At 52.3% G+C, this 18459-nt stretch overlaps 1 long non-coding RNA gene across 1 annotated transcript; it reads left to right on the top strand.

The window, feature by feature from the left end:
• Positions 1 to 810: 810 nt before the first annotated feature.
• On the top strand, positions 811 to 7636 carry LOC119468812. The gene is made up of 2 exons (XR_005197584.1): positions 811 to 1035; positions 7373 to 7636. It is a non-coding gene; the product is annotated as an uncharacterized LOC119468812 (long non-coding RNA).
• The last annotated feature ends 10823 nt before the right edge of the window (positions 7637 to 18459 follow it).

Genomic DNA, 18459 nt, shown 5'->3' with positions numbered 1-18459 from the left:
TGGCAGCAGTTCCCCTCCCTTTCCAGCACATTCTGCCGCCCCTGACGGCTGCAGCAGACCTGTAAGAAGACATTCCTGTCTCTCACCTTCTCCCAGTGACTGTCCACTTCTTTCCTTGTGCAGCTGACCTGGCGGAGGCCGTCTGTGTTTCTGTGTTTTCTTACCTCCTCCTCCTGGTCAACTGCTCCATCCTAGGGCTCCCAGTCCTCAGCCCAGCCAGCCTCAGCCCGCGAGTGGCCCCCTCCCACATGCTTGGCCCACGTGCTCTTCTTGCTTAGCCACCAGTGACCCGCATGTCTCCAGGTCCTCCTCTGGCGGGTGCCACCGCCTCTCAGCAGCATCAGATGCTGGTGGGGACCCCCTCTCCTCTGGCTTCCGGGTAGTGCCCTCCCTGGCTGTCTCATCTGTCTCGGCTGTTCCATATTGGTTTTCTTTCCAGATGATGCCTCTCCTGCCTGGGTGTCGGGCGTGCCCAAAAGGTTCATCCTGGGCCCACCTTCTCATGTCACCATATTTATGGTGAACCCCAGATGGCGTCTCTAGAATATTCCCCTCTAATTTCTCTCTAGACTCTGAATACAGTGGGCTCTGGAAGGCTCCTCGGATGGCTCTTGGGTGGCATGAGTTCAGCAAGGCCACTAGTGAGCAGTGGGCCTCTGTCTATACCTTCCCGTGTCCTGCCTAATGAGGGGCCCACAGTCCCCTGACTTGCGTGGATCCAGAGGCTCCATCCTTCAGGCCCTTTTCCTTTACTGCCTTCAAATTCCAGGCATCACCAGCCTGGCCCCATTGCCTCCGAAATGCCCCGGCCCCCACCTGCTCCCTGTCCACAGCTCCACCCTGCTGGACACAGGCACTCAGCAAACAGCTGCGTGGGTTCCTGTTCTGGCATACTGGAGATGGACTCCCTGCAGAGGCCACTGACGGCCACCGATCGTCACTGAGCGGCGCTTGTACGAGGTCAGTGTTCACAGGAGAAGCAAGGAGGAGCCTCAGCTGTCTAGGCACTGGACCGTTCAGTTGTTACAAGCCTACGTACATCTTATGAAACAGTAATCATATTGTAGATGCGGATTTCATCCTCACAGTTACTTTTGTGTAATTACGGAATGCAAGGTGATTGCTGAGATTCAGCCATGCTACAGTCACTGCAAATATCACTAAGAAGGCTCCCCACCTCACGTGCTTTCCTTATTAGGAAAAACATGTCTGTGATTTAAAACCGTGTCATCTTACGTGGTGTGATGTGAGCCAGGCCCATCCTGGCCCCTTTACGTTGGCTCCTGGAGAGTGTGGGGCAGCCGGGCTCGCCCCATAGCCTCACACAGAGCACTGGGCGTCACTCACCGAATTGGGTCTTACTCACGGCAGCAGGGCTCAGGGCATTGGGTCTTAGTCACTGCGCCGTGCCCCTTGCTGACCCGCCGCTACATGACCAAAGTCCCCAACTTAAACAGGAACAGCCTGGGTGTGCTCAGAGGCTGTGCTGGGGCTTCGGGCAGCGTCTGCCTCTGTACTCCCCCCGCCCCGCCCTGCGTGCGTTGTTTGCCGTCAACTGTAGACCTGCAGACTTCACTTCATTTTTCTCTTACATTATTCACTTTGGAATACAATTTGGGCATTTATATTTAAACAGAGCTGCCATTGAAAGTCGTCTGTGTAAGCAAATTAGGCCGTGTTGGTAATAGCTGTGGGGTTCAGCTCTCCTGGAGTTACTTAACATTTCTCAGCCAATAGGTGAGTTTTGGAGGAGGAATGGGCAGTCTCTTTAGGGACAATGGATTGAGGCTCAGATTTACAAGAACCCAAACTTGTTTTAAGACAGGATCGTTCTAAGCTGTTACATTCCTCTCAGTTTTCAGATGAAGTGGTTTCTGTTGAGATCTCCTCCTCATGCTTCAGAAATCATGCCGTTCATGCCCCTGCAGGGCGAGCTCTGATCCGAGGACTTCCAGCTCCTGCTGGGCTCTGCACACGACGCTCCTTTATCCGACCAGGAAAGATGCGTGGCCCGCAGAGAAGGGGCTGGCAGCAGCAGAGCTGAGGGGGTGTTGCTGGTGCACCGCAAACTAGGAAAGGGCCCAGGACCCTGAGCTGCCCCCAAGGCAGGGGCTGACTGACTTTCTGCCTCTAACAGCACCAGCCTTCTTTATGGCTGCGGGTTCAGGGCCCAGGTGGGCTCTGATGTCTGAGGGGTGGAGCAGGGCTGCTGCAGCAGGGAGGTGCTCTGAACCCCCTGCACCCAGCCCCGCCCTGATCAGGGCCCTGTCCCGCCGGTGGCGTGGTGGGCAGCTGCCGGCTTCTTGCCGTTTCACCCTGACCTTGTGCCGACATTGCCATTGCTTCTCTGTCTTCTCATCTGTTCCTGAGTTGGTCCCCAAAGTGAGCTGTCCTTCTGCACCTGGCACAGCTCCCAACTGGCAGAGCTTCCAGCTGGGGCAAGAGCTCTGTTCTCCCTGCAGGCTCTTGCTTCACATTCACTGAGGAATTGGAAGGCAGCTTGCAGGGCTCTCCTGGAGGTCTGCCACCAGGCGCCTGCCTCTGCCTCTGCCAGGCATGGGCTTCCCTTCCTTGGGATTCTGGTGAGGGGTTGGCGTCCAGTCCCCGTTTCCTCTCTGCTTTGTCCTTTTTTTATGTGCATCAGTCAGGACAGTGTTGACCACAGGTGGCAGCAAATCTGACTCAAACTTCAGGATACACAAAGGTGATTCGTGGGTTCTCTAACCCTGCAGGCATGGGCTGGTCAGGGCAGACGGGGCACGTTGGGAAGCACCTCTCAGCTCTGACCCGCTGCCTGCACCACTGTCAGAACAATGTGGCTCCCTGGCCCCCGGCCACCCCTTCCTCATCCCAAGCAGGTGGTGTAAGATTCTGTGGCCCTTCCCCAGCCTGAGCCCTGCTGCCTCTCACCTCCCCCGATGGTGCCACTGCCTGACCCTCACAGAGGCTGGAGAAGAGAAGCCCTGCTGGGTCAGACCCAGCGATGGGAACCTGCTCAGTGGGGAGCCCAGGGGAGTGGGAGAGAAATCTCCCGGTACAGAGATGCTGAGCAGCTGGACAGTGGCCGTCCCCCACGCAGCTCCTTCCCTGCTTTATGGGCATGGCTGGTGAGATGCTTGTGGTCTCCGGAGCTCTTTTGGGGCCACAGGCAGCTCTGAAGGTGGAGCCTCTGGGAGGGAACAGGGAGAATCACCTTCCCCAGCAGAACTTTACAACTGGCCACATTTCCTTCAGATATAATTTTAACAGCATTCTTGAGGTAGAGTTGATACACACAAACCCGCATGTTTTAATGTCTACGGTTTGATGTGTTCAGACATTTGCGAACACTGATGAAGCCATCACTGTGGCCAGGGTGATCGTGTCAGAAATGTGTTCTGATGAGATGCAGCTTCCAGGTAGAGCCTGAACCTTCTCTGCTTCTGCTGCAGTTTTCCCAGCCACATGTAACTCCCACTGCGAATTTGGTGTCTGTCTCTCCTTTGCAAATTCTTACACTTCTGCTGTATATGAGGGTGTTGATAAACCATGTCGAGAGCTGCTATTTTGATTTTAACTCTCAATAACAACAGCTACGATGAATAAAGTACAGCTTCATACACTCACATGGGTAAGTCTCAAAAACAAATTTTCCCCAAAGGGGCAGTATTTCGTTATATGTATTTTCTACATTAATTTAGTAGTTTTCTTCCTGGTGGGTCTTTAGCTAGTTTCAAATATTTCATTTTTATTATTGGTACTATAAACAAAGCTGCCATAATCCCACTGGTGTGTCTCTGTATACACATGTGAGTTTCCAGGGTGCCTGCCTGGGCATGTGGCCGGGGACAGGACCATGCAGCAGGATGGCCGGTGTCTGCCTGTCACTCTCCAGAGCGGCCACATCAACTTATGATCCCACCAGCAGCACCAGCAGTCAGAGCTGCTCTGCATCCAGCACCACCCACCTCAGACTTTTAATTTCTGTGTGACATAGCGTCCCGTGAAGGTATACTTGGCATTTTCGTGGCTGTGGGTGGCGTTGAGGGTCTTCTGTGTTCACAGCTCACCCTAGGCTGGAGATGCTCCTTCAGCCCATGGGGGCAGACTTCCAAAGGTGCCCACAGGTCTCATGAACCTCAGGGACCAACTTCCGAAGGTGGCCACAGCCTGTCTGGACCAGAGTCCCAGCCAGGCGGCTTCACCCTGGCTCTCCATTCCGGGCCCTGGAAATGTTTATCTGATCAGGGTTATTGGTTTGGGGGTTACATTTAAAATGCCCTCTTAAAAAGAAAGGGGAAATGGAGGGGAAGGTGTTTGTGTGCTCAGTGAGTGTAAGAAAAGCATCTTCCTGAGATCAGGGCCTGGGGAGGTTTGGGCTCCACTATTCCATGTACGCACTTCTCAAAGGGAGTCTCGAAGGGGACGATGTGGAACAAAGGAGGCCAGGAATGGGATGCGCTGACCTTCACCTCCCGGGGCAGCTTTGGGCATGAGCGGGCAGCTCCCAGAACTCTCACCTCCCGGGGCAGCTTTGGGCATGAGCGGGCAGCTCCCAGAACGCTGCTGCCCACCCTGGTGGAACTGGCTCTCTTCCATGGGGAACGAGCTCTGGGAAGTGTGAGAGACCCACACGTGTCCTACCCCGGACAGCTCTAGAGCAGGCTGTGATGTGGATCAGCCTTCTGATAGGAATGGAAGCTATAGAAGGAAGAGTGCGATGGACCCTGGGAGGGGCTGAGATCGTCCCCGAGGGGCCGTGCCTCTAGTTGAGAGTGTGATTACCTGCGAATCCTCCCTCCAAGATGTATTATGGAGGCCTGTTGTGGAGTTTGTCTTATTAAAACAACATTTTCCCCATTTGAAAGCCGTTTGGGAGAAAGATAGAAAAAGATTGGGAGAGAGAAAAAGAGAGAGGCGTATTCATCATTTACCGGTATTGACCATAAAATCTTTTGGTCATAGGCTACAGTCCATAAAGCAGCTTAATAAACTAGAAGGAAGGTTTTTTCTGGCTGCAGAAAACTGCATCTCCTGAGAAGTGGCCCTGGGAATGAGTACCAATTAGGACGGTTGGTCCCGGGCCACTGCCCATCCCTCCACTGCTGTACGAACATCCCCATCGAGGCTGGTGCCCAGAGCCAGCCCGCATGAGTCCTGGTGCAGTGAAGGGGTCCGCACAGGAGGGTCTTTCTGGAGCCCTGGCACTCAGCTCCTTTCTTCTCACGTGGAGTGTGAATAGCATGTGAAGATGCAGTCTGTGAAGACCTTGGAGGAATTCAAACCGAATGATTTATAACCCACCTGTTCTGGGGGCAAGAGGCCCTGGGAGAGAAGAGTCCAGAGAAGGTCTGAATGGGTGGAGGTGGGACTCTGACCCGGGGCTGTGGAGGCCCCTGTGATGCTGGCTGGAGTGATTGCCTCCTGGGCTCCCACCCAGACTGCACCTGGGATACCTGTTTCTTAACAAAATCAAAGCTTACACCTCAGGAAGCAAGCGGGACATGGATGCAACTGTGGCCTCAGGAGGAGAGGGGCCCAGGGGGCCTGAAGCCCGCAGCCCGACTGTTCTGAGTGGGAACCAGTTGTAGCTCAGCTCTCCGTGGATTCCTGTGCGTGGACAGTCACTGCGCGGTGAGGCTTGCAGAGGATTGGGACACCAGGGAAGGAGAACACTGATAGACGTTGGATTGCTCACGCTGTCCCAGGCATGGGATGAAATGAGGGGAGATGGGCCATGGGCAGCAAGGTGTGAGTGACTCTGAGTTGAGGAGCTGACCCTGGACTGGAGCTGGTCACGCTTGACCCAGGGCAGCCTGAGTCTGCAGACCTGCCCCGCGCCTGTATCTCAGCCACTAAACTGTGTGAAGACTTCCTTCTCAGGCTTGTACAGGTGGATGGGATGCATCTGAGTAATCTAGTGGATTGAGAAATGCTTTTGGATCACAGGAATCTTGGAAGGGGACTGACCTCCAAGCTGGACAGGATGGAGAGGAGGGCTCAGATGGCCACTGAGTCCAGATGGACACGGCGCCATGATCGAATATCGGAACAAGGGTGCATCCCTTTCTCCCACTGCCTCCACCGGCTCTGGGTTCAGACCCCACTCCTGCCTGGAGAATGGCAACTGTCTCTTTGTTGGCCCCTCTTCCACCTCACCCATCTGTTTCTCAGGAGGTAGACACGCCAAGGAGGGGGAAGACGGGCTCTGCAGTCCTCACACCTGTCCGCCGTGGGCATCTCCCAGGCAGAAGGGATGTGAACCACGCTCCCCGGACAGCTGAGCGCAGTGTGCTGGCCAGTGAGGTCCATGCTGGACATGCCGCTTGTCAGTCACAGCTCATGGGGGCCACAGTTCCCACCAGCACTAGGGCAGAAATCCTGGAGTTTGGTTCTCATTCCATGGCAAGCCACATCACTCTCTGGCAAGGACCTGAGGTCCTCCTGTCTAGGTCTGCTCCCTCTTCCTGCTAAGTGATTTTATAAACAGCCACTGCTGCTTTCTTTGGTGGAAAACTTTGGGATGTGGGATGTAAAATCACTGACCGTGTTGCTGCCACTCCTGCTCTGGAGGCTCAGGGCCCGTCTCGGCCGCTCTGCTGGACCCTTGGCTGGACTCATGGGATGGGTCTTCTGGGTTGTTGGAGACTCAGTCCATCCATCCATGTTACATGGATAGAGTGAGGGAGTCTCGAAGCCCCCTCCTCCTAGGACGCCTTTTATGGACCATTTCCATCCTCTAATGGAACATTTGCTGTTGGGACCTGGTCACCCCTGTGAGACTCAACCTCATGACAGAGCTCAGAGCTGTCCATGCTGTGATGTTCTCCCTCCCCCACCCCAACTATTGCAGGTCTCAGACCAAATCTTGCATGTCGGTGGCGTAATTATAAAGAGACTTGAAATGTCAGGACCCGTTGTCAGGAGCCCTAGCCTCTCAGGGCGATGCCCACAGCCCCCACACCCCTGGGAGTGCTTCCTCCAGTGACCTGGGCTGGGATTATGTCCTTAGGAGGGGAAGGAGTCCCATGCCACATCCAGCCTGGCTCTTGAGAACTTTAGACATGGGTCCTCTTGGAACCAATAGCAATCTGTTACCTGCTGCCCCTTCACCTACTTACCCGGTGGTCATCTCTATGTCCACAAACAGAATCCAGCTCCACAGAATAACAAAGTCCTGGGGTAATGGCAGAGGTGGGACACAGCCAGCTGCATGTTCTCGAGCTATAATACTGAACTTAGGTGGGAGAGGGCTGGAGGAGGAAGGACTCAGCCCTGGGCGGGTAAGGGGAGGGTGCGGAGTGAATATGCGGAGGGGCATCATTCACTCCACAGTCAAATGAGATAATTTTATGTTAACCCTACAAAGTGGGTCCTGTTGTTTCCACACCAGGAAATCAAGTTCAGAGACAAGCTTTGTGCCCGAGGTCACAGAGCTAGCACACTGCTGAGCTGGAATCTGCCTCCTCCGTCTGTCTGGCCTCAGTCCTTTTCACAAGGCCAAGGACCTCCTTCCTGGGAGAAGTTCTGTAGGGGTGGATGTCTGTCTCTTGTTTCTGGTGCCTCACCAGGGTTTGGAATGCTGCTGGGACACAGCAGGGGCTCAGTAACCCGTTTTAACATGGTAAAATAAACAACAAGAGTAAAAATGGTACACACAAAAAATACCCATTTAATGCAAAAGAAGGTAGTGACAGAGAAAGAGAGGAACAAAAAAGAGAATTGCTTCTAAGTAAAATGTTTAAAAAAGAAGAGAAGGCAGACACAAAGTGAATAAAACATATCATGGTGTCTCTATTTGTGTAAGATGGTAATATATTTTTCAACAAGTATTTACTGACCATCTACATTTTGTTTATTCTTTATTTGCAAATCTTGCTCAGTATTGATGGAAGGCCTGCTCTTCAGCAGATGCCCTCCTAGGGGGTGGGGCTCCAGGCCTCATTCTCAGGGGAGTCCCCACTGAGCGAGCCCGTGGGAGGGCAGGGGAAGCGCACATAGCAAGCAGCCATCCCACCCACAGCTCAGGGCTCCTTTGTCAGTAGCTCCTTTGATGCTGCTGGGGCTTCCCATTCAGGACCCCCTCCCCTCATGCAAAGAGCAGCAACTTGTGATCACATCCAGGAGCTTGACCCTTTAATTAGAGAGCCAGGAACAGCAGTCAGCTGGGGTCAGGCCAGCAGCATGGAAAACAGCCAGCAGGGATGCCTGGGGCCCCACCTCCCCAAACCCCTCGCAGATGCTCATGGACGCTCCCTGGGTGTCGTGACCTTTGAGTCCCCAGCACCCCTTTGCTGTTCCCAGGGTTCCTCCTCTCTGACCCCATTATGGCTGAGGAGCAAGCTCATTTTCCTAGCTATTTGTATCATCTCTAAAGATCAGTAACCCCATTTGCCAAGTCTCCCATGGGGCAAAGATCTCCGGACCATAGCCATGGCTCAGGTACCTCAGTACACCCAGTGCTGAGCTGCTTCTGTAACTCTGACTGGTGAGGATGACCTGGGGAGCTGGTGACAGCACAGGGACCTGGGGCGGCTTTCAGACTCCCATGGAGATGGAGCCCTGGACAGGTGCTGGGGCCAAATGGGACTGTGACTGCACACCTCAGCCTGCTCTGTTCTTGAAAACCATGTTGCTGGGTTTGATGACAGCATGCTTGTGTCTCATGGGTGGGGCTTGAACTGTCATCTCTGGGCATTTGTTTTTTTTCTCTGCCTCTGGCCCAACATTAGACAGACCAGAATCTCAGATATTCTACTAGGAATGAAAGAATGTTCATCTTACCCACCAGACAGGGGGTGGGGAGGGAAGGCTTACAGTAGGATGGGCTCGGCCACTCTACGTGTTGGTGCTGTGACTTTTCCAATGTGAAGATGGACCATGTGGCTGAGGCTGTTGGGTAAATATTTAGGTCAAGATTTGTTATCTGATTGCTATTGATGGACATTTCTGTAGCACACGTGTCTCCGGAGGCTGCCTCTTGCTGACATTGCTTAGAGAAAGCCAGCCATTAGCCGCCTATACCCTTACTCCTTAAAACCAGCCTCCGGCTGGAAGCCACAGGGGACTCTGCTTCTCTTTCTGTGTAGAGACGTTCTTGCATTAGCCATGGCTGCTTTCCCATCTTGTTAATTTCTTTGTATATCTTGTAAATGTAAATTGAGTAGAGGACAGTTTTGACTGAATGAAGGAAATACATCCTGATGGATTGGGTCCTATGGACTTAACACTTTGGCTAAATTAATGACAAAAAGAACAAAGGGGAAAAAGCCCGCAAGCTCCACATACTAGATGAAATTTCAACCAGCAATGGCCCAGGAGCCAAATTGAAAAGCGCCACCACGTTCGTAGGTGTTTTCAGATATTGATTTTGTGGCCTGACTTCAGCGCTGAGATTAGGGGAGCTTGCTCTTCAGATGAAAGCTTGATCATTCCGGGCACAGCAGCTATATGGATTTTCTGTTCTGCCTCTTTTTTTTTTACTTCTGAAAAATGCCATTAGATGGAATTTGGATGCCCTGGGGCCATGGCCTTTCATGTTCTGGTGAGGCACGTGGATTCCTGTGGGTCATTCCAGCATCCCGAGGAGTGGGTGGGGGGGGTGGAGCCGACAGAGTGGGCGTGGTGTGGAGGAGGCAGCCGGCCCATCCCCCATCTCTGACGTCATGGGCATCTGAGGGCAGAGTCATTGACTACAAGTCCATGATGTGCCAGGCTGGGGAGCCAGCAGCCATTCTAGGAAAATTCCATCCCCAGGGCATGAAAAGACAGCTAAAGGTCAAGTGTAACCCACCTGTGTTGAGTAACATGGTGGGTCAGGGTGGGACTTTGGAACCAGGATGTCTTGACCTGAGTCCTGAATTGGCTCCTTACCAGCTCTGTCACTTGGCATGAGTCCTACTACGGTATGGCCTCATGACTTCATCTGTCAAGTGGGGCAGTAGAGTGTACAGCTGGCAAGGGCTGAGCAATGGAATGGCTCCACTCATGTGAAACAGAGCAGGCTGGGCACAGGGCACTTGCTTGGAAAAGGTTAACTGTTGCCATCATTAGGAGCCGTCAAGGGGCTCACACACGTGATCGCAGCAGAGGCTTCTAGCAGACTGTGAGGGGGTGCTAGGGACGTCTGGATGTCAGCAACGGATGCTGACTCTGGTTCTCCTGAGCAGAAAGGCAGTTTATTGGAAGGATAAGGGGAGCACAGTGTGTCAGAGTGAGGTCATGAAAATTAGACCAAGAAACACGATATTAGGAATTACATTATATATTGGTGTGATATATTGTGTGTGTGTTGAGACTTATTTTAAGAAAATTGAATATTCATACACAGTTGTCAGAAATAATACAGAGAAATCCCCAATCCACTTCACCCAGCTTCCTCCAAAGGTGACGTCATACATGACCGTAGTATATCTCAGCCAGGAAGTCTACACGGATGGAGTCCACCCACTTTATTCAGACTTCTGGCTGTATATGCACTCATTCCTGTGCATTTAAATCACTTGTGCAGATTCATGTGACCACCAGAATCACAATCCAGAAAAGTTATATCACAAGGATTCCTCCTGTGTTTCTTCTAATCCTTTCATAGTTTTGGCTGTTACATTAAGGGCTATGAATTCTGAGCACGTTGTTGTATGTTTAACGGGGGGTGGGGATCCAAATTCATTTTTCTGCATGTGGATGTCTAGTTGTTTCAATATGACTTTTTGAAGAGACATTTCTTTCTCCATTTAATTGTATTGGCGCTCTTGTTGAAAACCAGCTGGCCACAAACCCTGGGGTTTATTTTTAGACTCTCAAGTCTAGTCTATAGATCTGTATGTCCTTCCCGATGATGGTACCACACGGTTTTGTTACTACAACTTTGTAGTTAGTTTCCACGTAGGGAGGTGCGAATCTTCCACTTTGTTCATGTTTATCAAGGTTTTTGAGAGGTGAGTCTTCTGTCTTTTCCTTTCCTCAGCCAGTCTAGGCAAAACATACTCGTCAATCTTGCTGTTGCTTTCTTTTCTTCTTTCTGGTTCACTTCATTTATTTCTGCGGATTATATTACCATTTGTTGTCATTTCCTTAATCCAGTTCTGCTTTGCTCCCATCTGCCTCTTTTGTGATGATGTTACATTTAAATATGTCATAGGCCCCAAAATACAATCACATACAACTTTATGCAATTGCTTATTAAATGAGTTATTAGGAGACAGGAGAAGAGCTATGCATTAAACTCTTTGGTAGCAACATATTAGCTGAGTTTCTGTTTGTTTCTCCTTTGTTTTTAAAAGACAGGTTTACTGGATGTATACTTCTTGGTTGACTGTTTTTACGACCAGCATTTAGAGTATGTTCTTCCATTGCCTTTGGCCTCCATGGTGTCTGATGATAAATTGCCTGTTGGTCTCATTAAGGATCTCTTTTACATGATGAGTCACTTTTATCTTGCTGCTTTAAAGATTCCTTCTTTGTCTTTTGCCAACTTGACTATGATATGTGTGGGCACGAATACTTTAGTCTAGTCATAGCTTACTGAAATTCGTAGATGTGCAGTTTGATGTTTTTCATCAAATTTGGGGTTTTTATTTATGGTTTCTTCCAACATTCTTTTGCACCTTTCTCCCCTCTCTGGCTGGGGCTGCCATTTTGTGCATTTCATGTGCTTGACGGTGTCCCGCGAGTTTCTGAGGCCATGCTCATCTCTATTCATTCTTATTTTTTCTGCTCCTCAAACTGCATCATCTCAACTGATCCATCCTCAAGTCTACATAATTTTTCTTCTGCCAGTTCAAGTTTGCCATTGAGCTCCTGCAGTGAATTTTTTATTCCAGTACTTTTAAACTCCATAATTTCTATTTTGATCTGGAAAAAATAATTTATGCTTATGGATATATTTGGGGAGACATTGGACTCATACTTTTAATTCTGTAGACATGGTGTCTCTTAGCTTTTGGGACATAATTATAACAGCTGACTTAAAATTGTCTAGAAACTTCATCTGAACTTCCCTAGGGACAATTTTTCTTGGCCACTTTGCATGTGTGTTTGTGTGTATGTGCATTAGGGTGTGTGTACATGCCATATTTCCTTTGCATGTCTCATTTTTTCCCCTCAAAATTGAACATTTAAAATTATATAAATTACAAGGCTGGGCACGATGGTCCACACCTCTAGTCCCAGCACTTTGGAAGGCTGAGGCAGGCAGATCACTTGAGGTCAGGAGTTCAAGAGCAGCCTGGCCAACATGGTGAAAGCTCGTCTCTACTAAAAATACAACAAGTAGCCTGACGTGGTGGCGCGTGCCTGTAATCCCAGCTACTGAGGTGGCTGAGGGAGGAGAATCGCTTGAACCTGGGAGGTAGAGGTTGCAGTGAGCTGAGATCATGAAACTGCACTCCAGCCTGGGTGACAGAGTGAGGGAAACTTTGTCTCAAAAAATAAATTATATAATATATGTAATTAATAGATTTAAATCATGAAGGAGTCTTTTTCTGGATGTCAGTTCCCACCCCGTCAGTGACTGCTGCTTGGGCTGTTTATTGCTGCCGTTGGTTTCCTGTTGCAGTGCCTCCCCTGGACTAATTCTGTATAGTCTGCTTTCTTTTTTGTGTGAAGACAATGAAATGTACTTGGTTAGCCTGGTGGTCAGATAATGACTGAGCAGAGATTTCCTCAAATTCTTTGAAATGAGAATTTTCCCCGACTTTGCTGAGGGCTGTGTGGGTGTGTGTTGGGGAATGCCTTCACCATCTTGGCAGACAGCTTACAGCTCCGCCTTAGCTCTCGCTCACCCTGGCGGGGGGCGTCACAGTCAGCCCAGGTGAGCAGGGGCCCTCTTAGTTCTTTCCCAGCAGACACACAGCCCTGCAGGTGCACGTGGCTTTTAAGTTCCCAGGAATACATCGGAGCTTTTCAAAGCTTTATGAGGACATGTCATTCCACAATACCTCCTTTTAGTTTTTTTGGCCAGCCTCTTTTCAGCTTCAACTTGTATCGCTGCTTCAGGGAACTACAGTAATGAAAAGTTCCCGGCCAGGCGTGGTGGCTCACGCCATAATCCCAGCACTTTGGGAGGCCAAGGTGGATGGATCACAAGGTTAAGAGATCGAGACCATCCTGGCCAACATGGTGAAACCCCATCTCTACTAAAAAATACAAAAATTAGCCAGGCGTGATGGCATGCACCTGTAGTCCCAGCTACCCGGGAGGCTGAGGCAGGAGAATTGCTTGAACCCAGGAGGCAGAGATTGCAGTGAGCCGAGATTGTGCCACTGCACTCCAGCCTGGTGCCTGGCAACAGAACAAGACTCTCTCTGTCTCTCTCTCTCTCTCTCTCTCTCTCTCTCTCACACACACACACACACACACACACACACACACACACACAATTCCCACTGTTTTTTTAGGTTGAATATCCTAGGATAGGGCTGGTGCACAGAGCGAGCTCTGATGAGGTCAAGTAGAAAGGAGAAGGCAGCTCTTCATTGGGAAAGCAGCTCTCCAGGGAGCGCTCAGGATGGTCAGAGCAGCGATTCTCTGGGAAGGGGCCTCTAGGAGAGCTCCAATTCACTGTGTTCCTCCAAGGGCCGCCAGGCTGCTGTTGTGTTTTTACAACCACTCCATGTTTTTTAAGACTGCCGTGGCCTGAGAGAAGAGGACTGAAATCGAGCAAATTAAAATGCCAAACAGTTTGCTTTTCTTGCCAAGATTCAGCCATTGTTATTATTTTGAGAAATGGTTTCGCCCTGTAGCCCAGGCTGGAGTGTAGCGGCACAATCACAGCTCACTGCAGCCTGGACCTCCTGGGCTCAAGCCATCCTCCTATCTCAGCCCCCCAAGCAGGCAGGGCCACGGGTGAGCGCCACCATACCTGGCTAATTACAAACTTTTTTTTGGTAGAGATGGAGTCTTGCTGTGTTGCTCAGGCTGGTCTAGAACTCCTGGACTCAAGCAATCCTCTCCCCTCGGCCTCCCAAAGTGCTGGGACTACAGGCGTGAGCCGCCGTGCCCGGCACTACCAGTATTTTGAATAAGTGCTCTTTAGATCATTGCCTTCAGCTAGTTTTCGGAGCTCCGAAACAGTCCTTCTGACGTTGATTCCAGTATTCGCGTTGCTTTTACGGAGGGAGAGAATTTTGGAAGTCTTTACCCTGTTATCCCAGAAGTGCTTCTAGTATCACAGTTTGTACTCAGCATTATGCCCTGCAAAGGCAATAATGTGAAAATATTTTAAGTGGGCTGACAGTTGCCAAATACTTTCTAAACTGTTATTGTGAATTTTTACCACACATATTATTGCATGGAGGTTGCCTTTGCTGTTTAATTGCTGGAATTCTTACGCAGGGCAATCATGAACCTCCTGCTGTGTACATATTTGCAGACAATTCTGAGTGTCACTCATCCATGACGTCCGATGTGGAGGTTTCTATTCCCACAGAGACGAAGCCACAGGCACGGGCCTGTCCGCGGGCACGTCTGTCCTGAGCATGAGCATCCCGACCCAGAGAGAAAATGGTCCATCTTGGAGGAGCCTCCCTGGGAACACTCTGGGTCCTTGGAGCCCTCTGGGCCACATGTCTGCTTAGCGTCAGGGGACCTGTCACAGCCAAGTGGGGCGACCACAGGCTCTCGATCTGTAGGAGGCGAGACTCCAGCGTTCTAGGGGGTGACAGCAAAACCAGGCCCTCAGCAGAGACCGCCTCCTTCCAGGGCCTTCTGTGGCTGGGCGGGGGTCTGCAGGCAGCTCCCGGCCCCCAAGAATACCCCCTAGTGCTGAGTCTGCTTACACAGACAGCAGTGGAGGGCAGCGACACCATTTTTCTTTTCTGAAGTGGGAGGGTCGCGTGTCCACAGCTCAGGAGGAGGAGGGGGCACAGGCTTTGCAAGTGGGTAGGAGCTTGGGTTATACTAGGAGGCTGGGACCCCTGGGGCCTCTATGGGAGAGTCAGTCTGAGCCGCGCTTTAGAAGTTGACCTGCTGCTCTGTGGGGACTTGGTGGGAGGGACGGGGTGAAAGCTGCTGCCTCATCCAGGTGAGAGGAGAGCCAGGTGCGCAGGGAGCCCAGGTGGGAGGAGGGCTGGTTGCCAGGGAGACGAGGGCGTGTCCATCAGCAAGGCCCCACCCACAGCAGCGCCCTGGGCAGAACCTTCCTGGCCCCACCCACAGCCTTAGCTGATTGGCGTGTGGAGCCCATGTGACCGCAGGCAGTGTCCTTATAGGTTGGCCGGCCTCTCGTGCCCCGCCCATGTGGCCATGGAGCCTCTACAGGAGATGTCCGGGAGAGTCAGGGGTGAGTCTGCCATCCAGGATGGTGGAGAAGAGTCCTGGGGTCAGAGTGGGCCTGAGGAGGGGCTGTGGGTCTCACCAGCAGGGGCAGGACCATGTAAGAGGCTGTGGAGCCACTTGAGAGGGGTGGGGCCATGTGAATAAAGAGGAGCCATGTGAGTGGGGTGGGCCGTGTGACTGGGATTTGAAGAGGGACGTGTGAGTGGGGTGCAGTGATGGTAATGGGGCGGGGCCTCTGTGGTTAATTCTCCTGTTTGTCTCTGGAGAGTCCTCCTCGCGGCTCCCAGGATGCGCAGGGCTTCTTTCCTATGGACAGAACCTCTCCACAAGTCCCGTGGCTTCAGCACCAGTGACCTGAGCGCTGCTGGTCCATAGCGGGCAACTTTTGCGTGCACTGGCGGGTCCTGCGTGTCCAGGAGGCCCGAGGAAGGAGAGGGTGGAGGCCTGGATGCCGGGTTCAAGGCTCACCGCGGATGCGGGCACCAGGGTGCTCCCTCCCCGGCCTCTGGCTGACAACACTGAACTCAGTCGCCTGGCCCGGCTTCTGCTGGCCTCTGGTTCAGGCTCTGCCTTCGTCTGTGGGCTCCGTCTCTGCGGGGTTCTCGGAGATATTGCAGCTGCTAAATGCCAACTGCAGAGCTCGTGCTGTGGGTCCCAGCCTGGCTTCATGTGCCACGCTTTCCACTGAGAGCCGTGTGACTGGGTGACTCGGCGCTACCTGGGGCGAGGGGTGACGTGAAAACACTTTCTGTTCAGCTTCTGTTCAAGCTGCCCCAACTCCAGATCCCCACGCAGTTCCAGAGTTCTCTCTGCGCCTCTGCGGCTTGCAGAGCGTGAGAATCAGGTGTCTGCAGGTCCCTTTCTTCTCAAGTGGGACTCTGGAGTTTCGCAGAGCAGACAGGGACGTGGGGACCTCGGAGGGAGAGACACGGTTGAGAGTTCAGTTCACACTGGAGGGCAGGTCTGAACCAGACCGGCGTCCCACATTGATGATGAACAGACAGAAGAAACCTGAGTTTCTGGGAGGCTCACGGTGACCCTGACCCTGATGCCTCCAGGGTGACTGCGTTGTGCCTGCACAGGCCTCCAGGGCAGTCGGGGCTAGGGTAGGTCAGGACAAGGTCCCCCTGGACCTGACTGCGCTGTGCGTGGCTCTCATGGTCCCACCTGGGTTGAAAACTCAGCCCCCCTGGGACCAAGGACAGCGCTGTCAGTGAGTTCGAGAGACCCGGGAGTGGAGGGGAGCTGGGGCTCTGGGACTGCCAGCGGCTGCTCAGCTCCAGCCCTGCCCATACCCCCTTCCCCCAGGCCTGGTCCCTGGGGATACAGGCCCAGTGTTGTAGATCTTCTGAGTTTTACGTGAAATTTCCTAACATATACAGCACCACACAGGCAAACAGAACACATCTGGGGCCTCCAGCTCACACTCGGCCTGACTGACATGTGTGGTCAGTGTGTGTGTGCTCCCGGCATCTGGGCATCTTCCTGCACCTGGACTGTCTCTCCCAGCTCCCCCAGCAGCTCCCCAGCCCCCCAGCTCCCCCAGCCCCTCCAGCCTCTCCAGCCCCCTACCCCCCAGCCCCCCAGCTCCCCCCATCCCTCAGTTCCACCTCCTGCTGCTTCAAAGCAGCATGCCCCTGCCCCTGGCTGTGCCTCCCTTGCTGGTGCTGCACCCATCAGAGGAGACCTTTCTGCTCCCCTGTCCCCAGAGTTCCAGGAGATTGCAAGATGCTGGCTGGGGGTGCTGTGGTGGGGGCCCCAGCCTGCTTCATCTTTGTCCCATGAAGCCTGGGACATGGAGCTGAGCCCTGCAGTGCCCAGAACTTGCTCCGTTCTGTCCACAGAACATTCCACCCAAAGGTGACCTTGAGGAAGTCATCCATCGGAACATCTGCAAAGTGGGTAAGTGACCCTGTGGCTTTGTGGGGATCGCCCTGATTAACTCAGTGGGCTACAGATCTGTTTTTATTCACTTATTTGTAAATTTGGAAGATTTGGGACCAAATTCTTTTTGAACTAGCCATGCAGCTTTGCATAACACAATTTATGGATGAAAAGCAGAGGTGGGTTTTGGGTAAAAGAAGTAGCTCGTTGAGTTCTCTTTTTAAAGACGTTGTAATAGCCGAGAAGCTGAAAGGGAAGTTACAGTGAGAGCATACCCCTATTTTTCCTAATTTATAATTATTAGTGTTTATGTTCACATTGAAAATTGCAAGAAGTAAAACATCATAGAGGAGGCCTGAAGCCCATGGCCCCGCTGCTCTGAGAGGCAGTGCCGTGGCCAGTGCTGTGTGGTCCATGTATGTCCATTTCAAATTCATGCACAATGCTTAGCATGTTGGGGTCTCTTCATTCTTCCTCTGAGCTCTGCGGTTTGTTTTCGCTGACGTGACGTTGCCTGGACACAGCCACGCGCATATGTCTGTTCAGAACATGTCTTGAACCAGGACCCCCAGGTGTCCTGGAGCGAACACGAAGGCGTCTCCACCTGTCCTGTCTCCAGCCGTGCTCAGGAACCACCCTGTGCCCCTCCCCCTGCACATGTCGGCTCCTTTCTCTGTATAGACGCAAATTGCTGGATCATGGGACTGGTGCATTGTCATGGTCACCCACTGGCCTGGCTTCCCCTGGCTCCCTTGAGGGGTTCTCACGCCCATGCTGAGGTGAGACCATCCAGGGCTCTGCTCCCCTGACTGACTGGGGCACTGTAACCTGCGTAGCTCCCTGTGAGAAGTTGTGACCTTCTTACTCTTAATTCCCGGTTGCCCTCTGCATGAGCAGAAGGAGCATCAGGTGCCCACCACCCCGACTCCTGTGTATGGCTAATTTGTTGCATGTTAATCCTTGACCTTACTGTCAGGCAGGGCAGGGCATGATGCACCCACCAGTTGGACAAAGTGATGTGGCCACCGTCACTGGCTTCGCTGACTCCCCAGAAGGTTCTGGAATATTGGACCAGATGGGGTCAGAGAGGACCTATGTTATGTCCTTTGAGGGAGCTATTCATGGGGCCTGCTCCTCTCAACGCCAGGGCTCAAGGGTCCCTGGCTTTGCCCCTGCCCACCTGATGAAAGGCCATGGTTAATTGTGAGACTGCCCTGAAGCTGCTGGCACTGACTCGAGGTCATGAGGTCCAGCAGCGTCTCCTAGATTGTTCCTTCGAGCTCTGCTCTGTGGGCAGGTCAGCTGTGGATTGTCCCTGTC

This window comes from Cebus imitator, unplaced genomic scaffold (genome assembly GCF_001604975.1).
Source record: "Cebus imitator isolate Cc_AM_T3 unplaced genomic scaffold, Cebus_imitator-1.0 Scaffold497, whole genome shotgun sequence".
Taxonomy (NCBI): domain Eukaryota; kingdom Metazoa; phylum Chordata; class Mammalia; order Primates; family Cebidae; genus Cebus; species Cebus imitator.
This window is presented reverse-complemented; position numbering and strand designations above follow the sequence as displayed.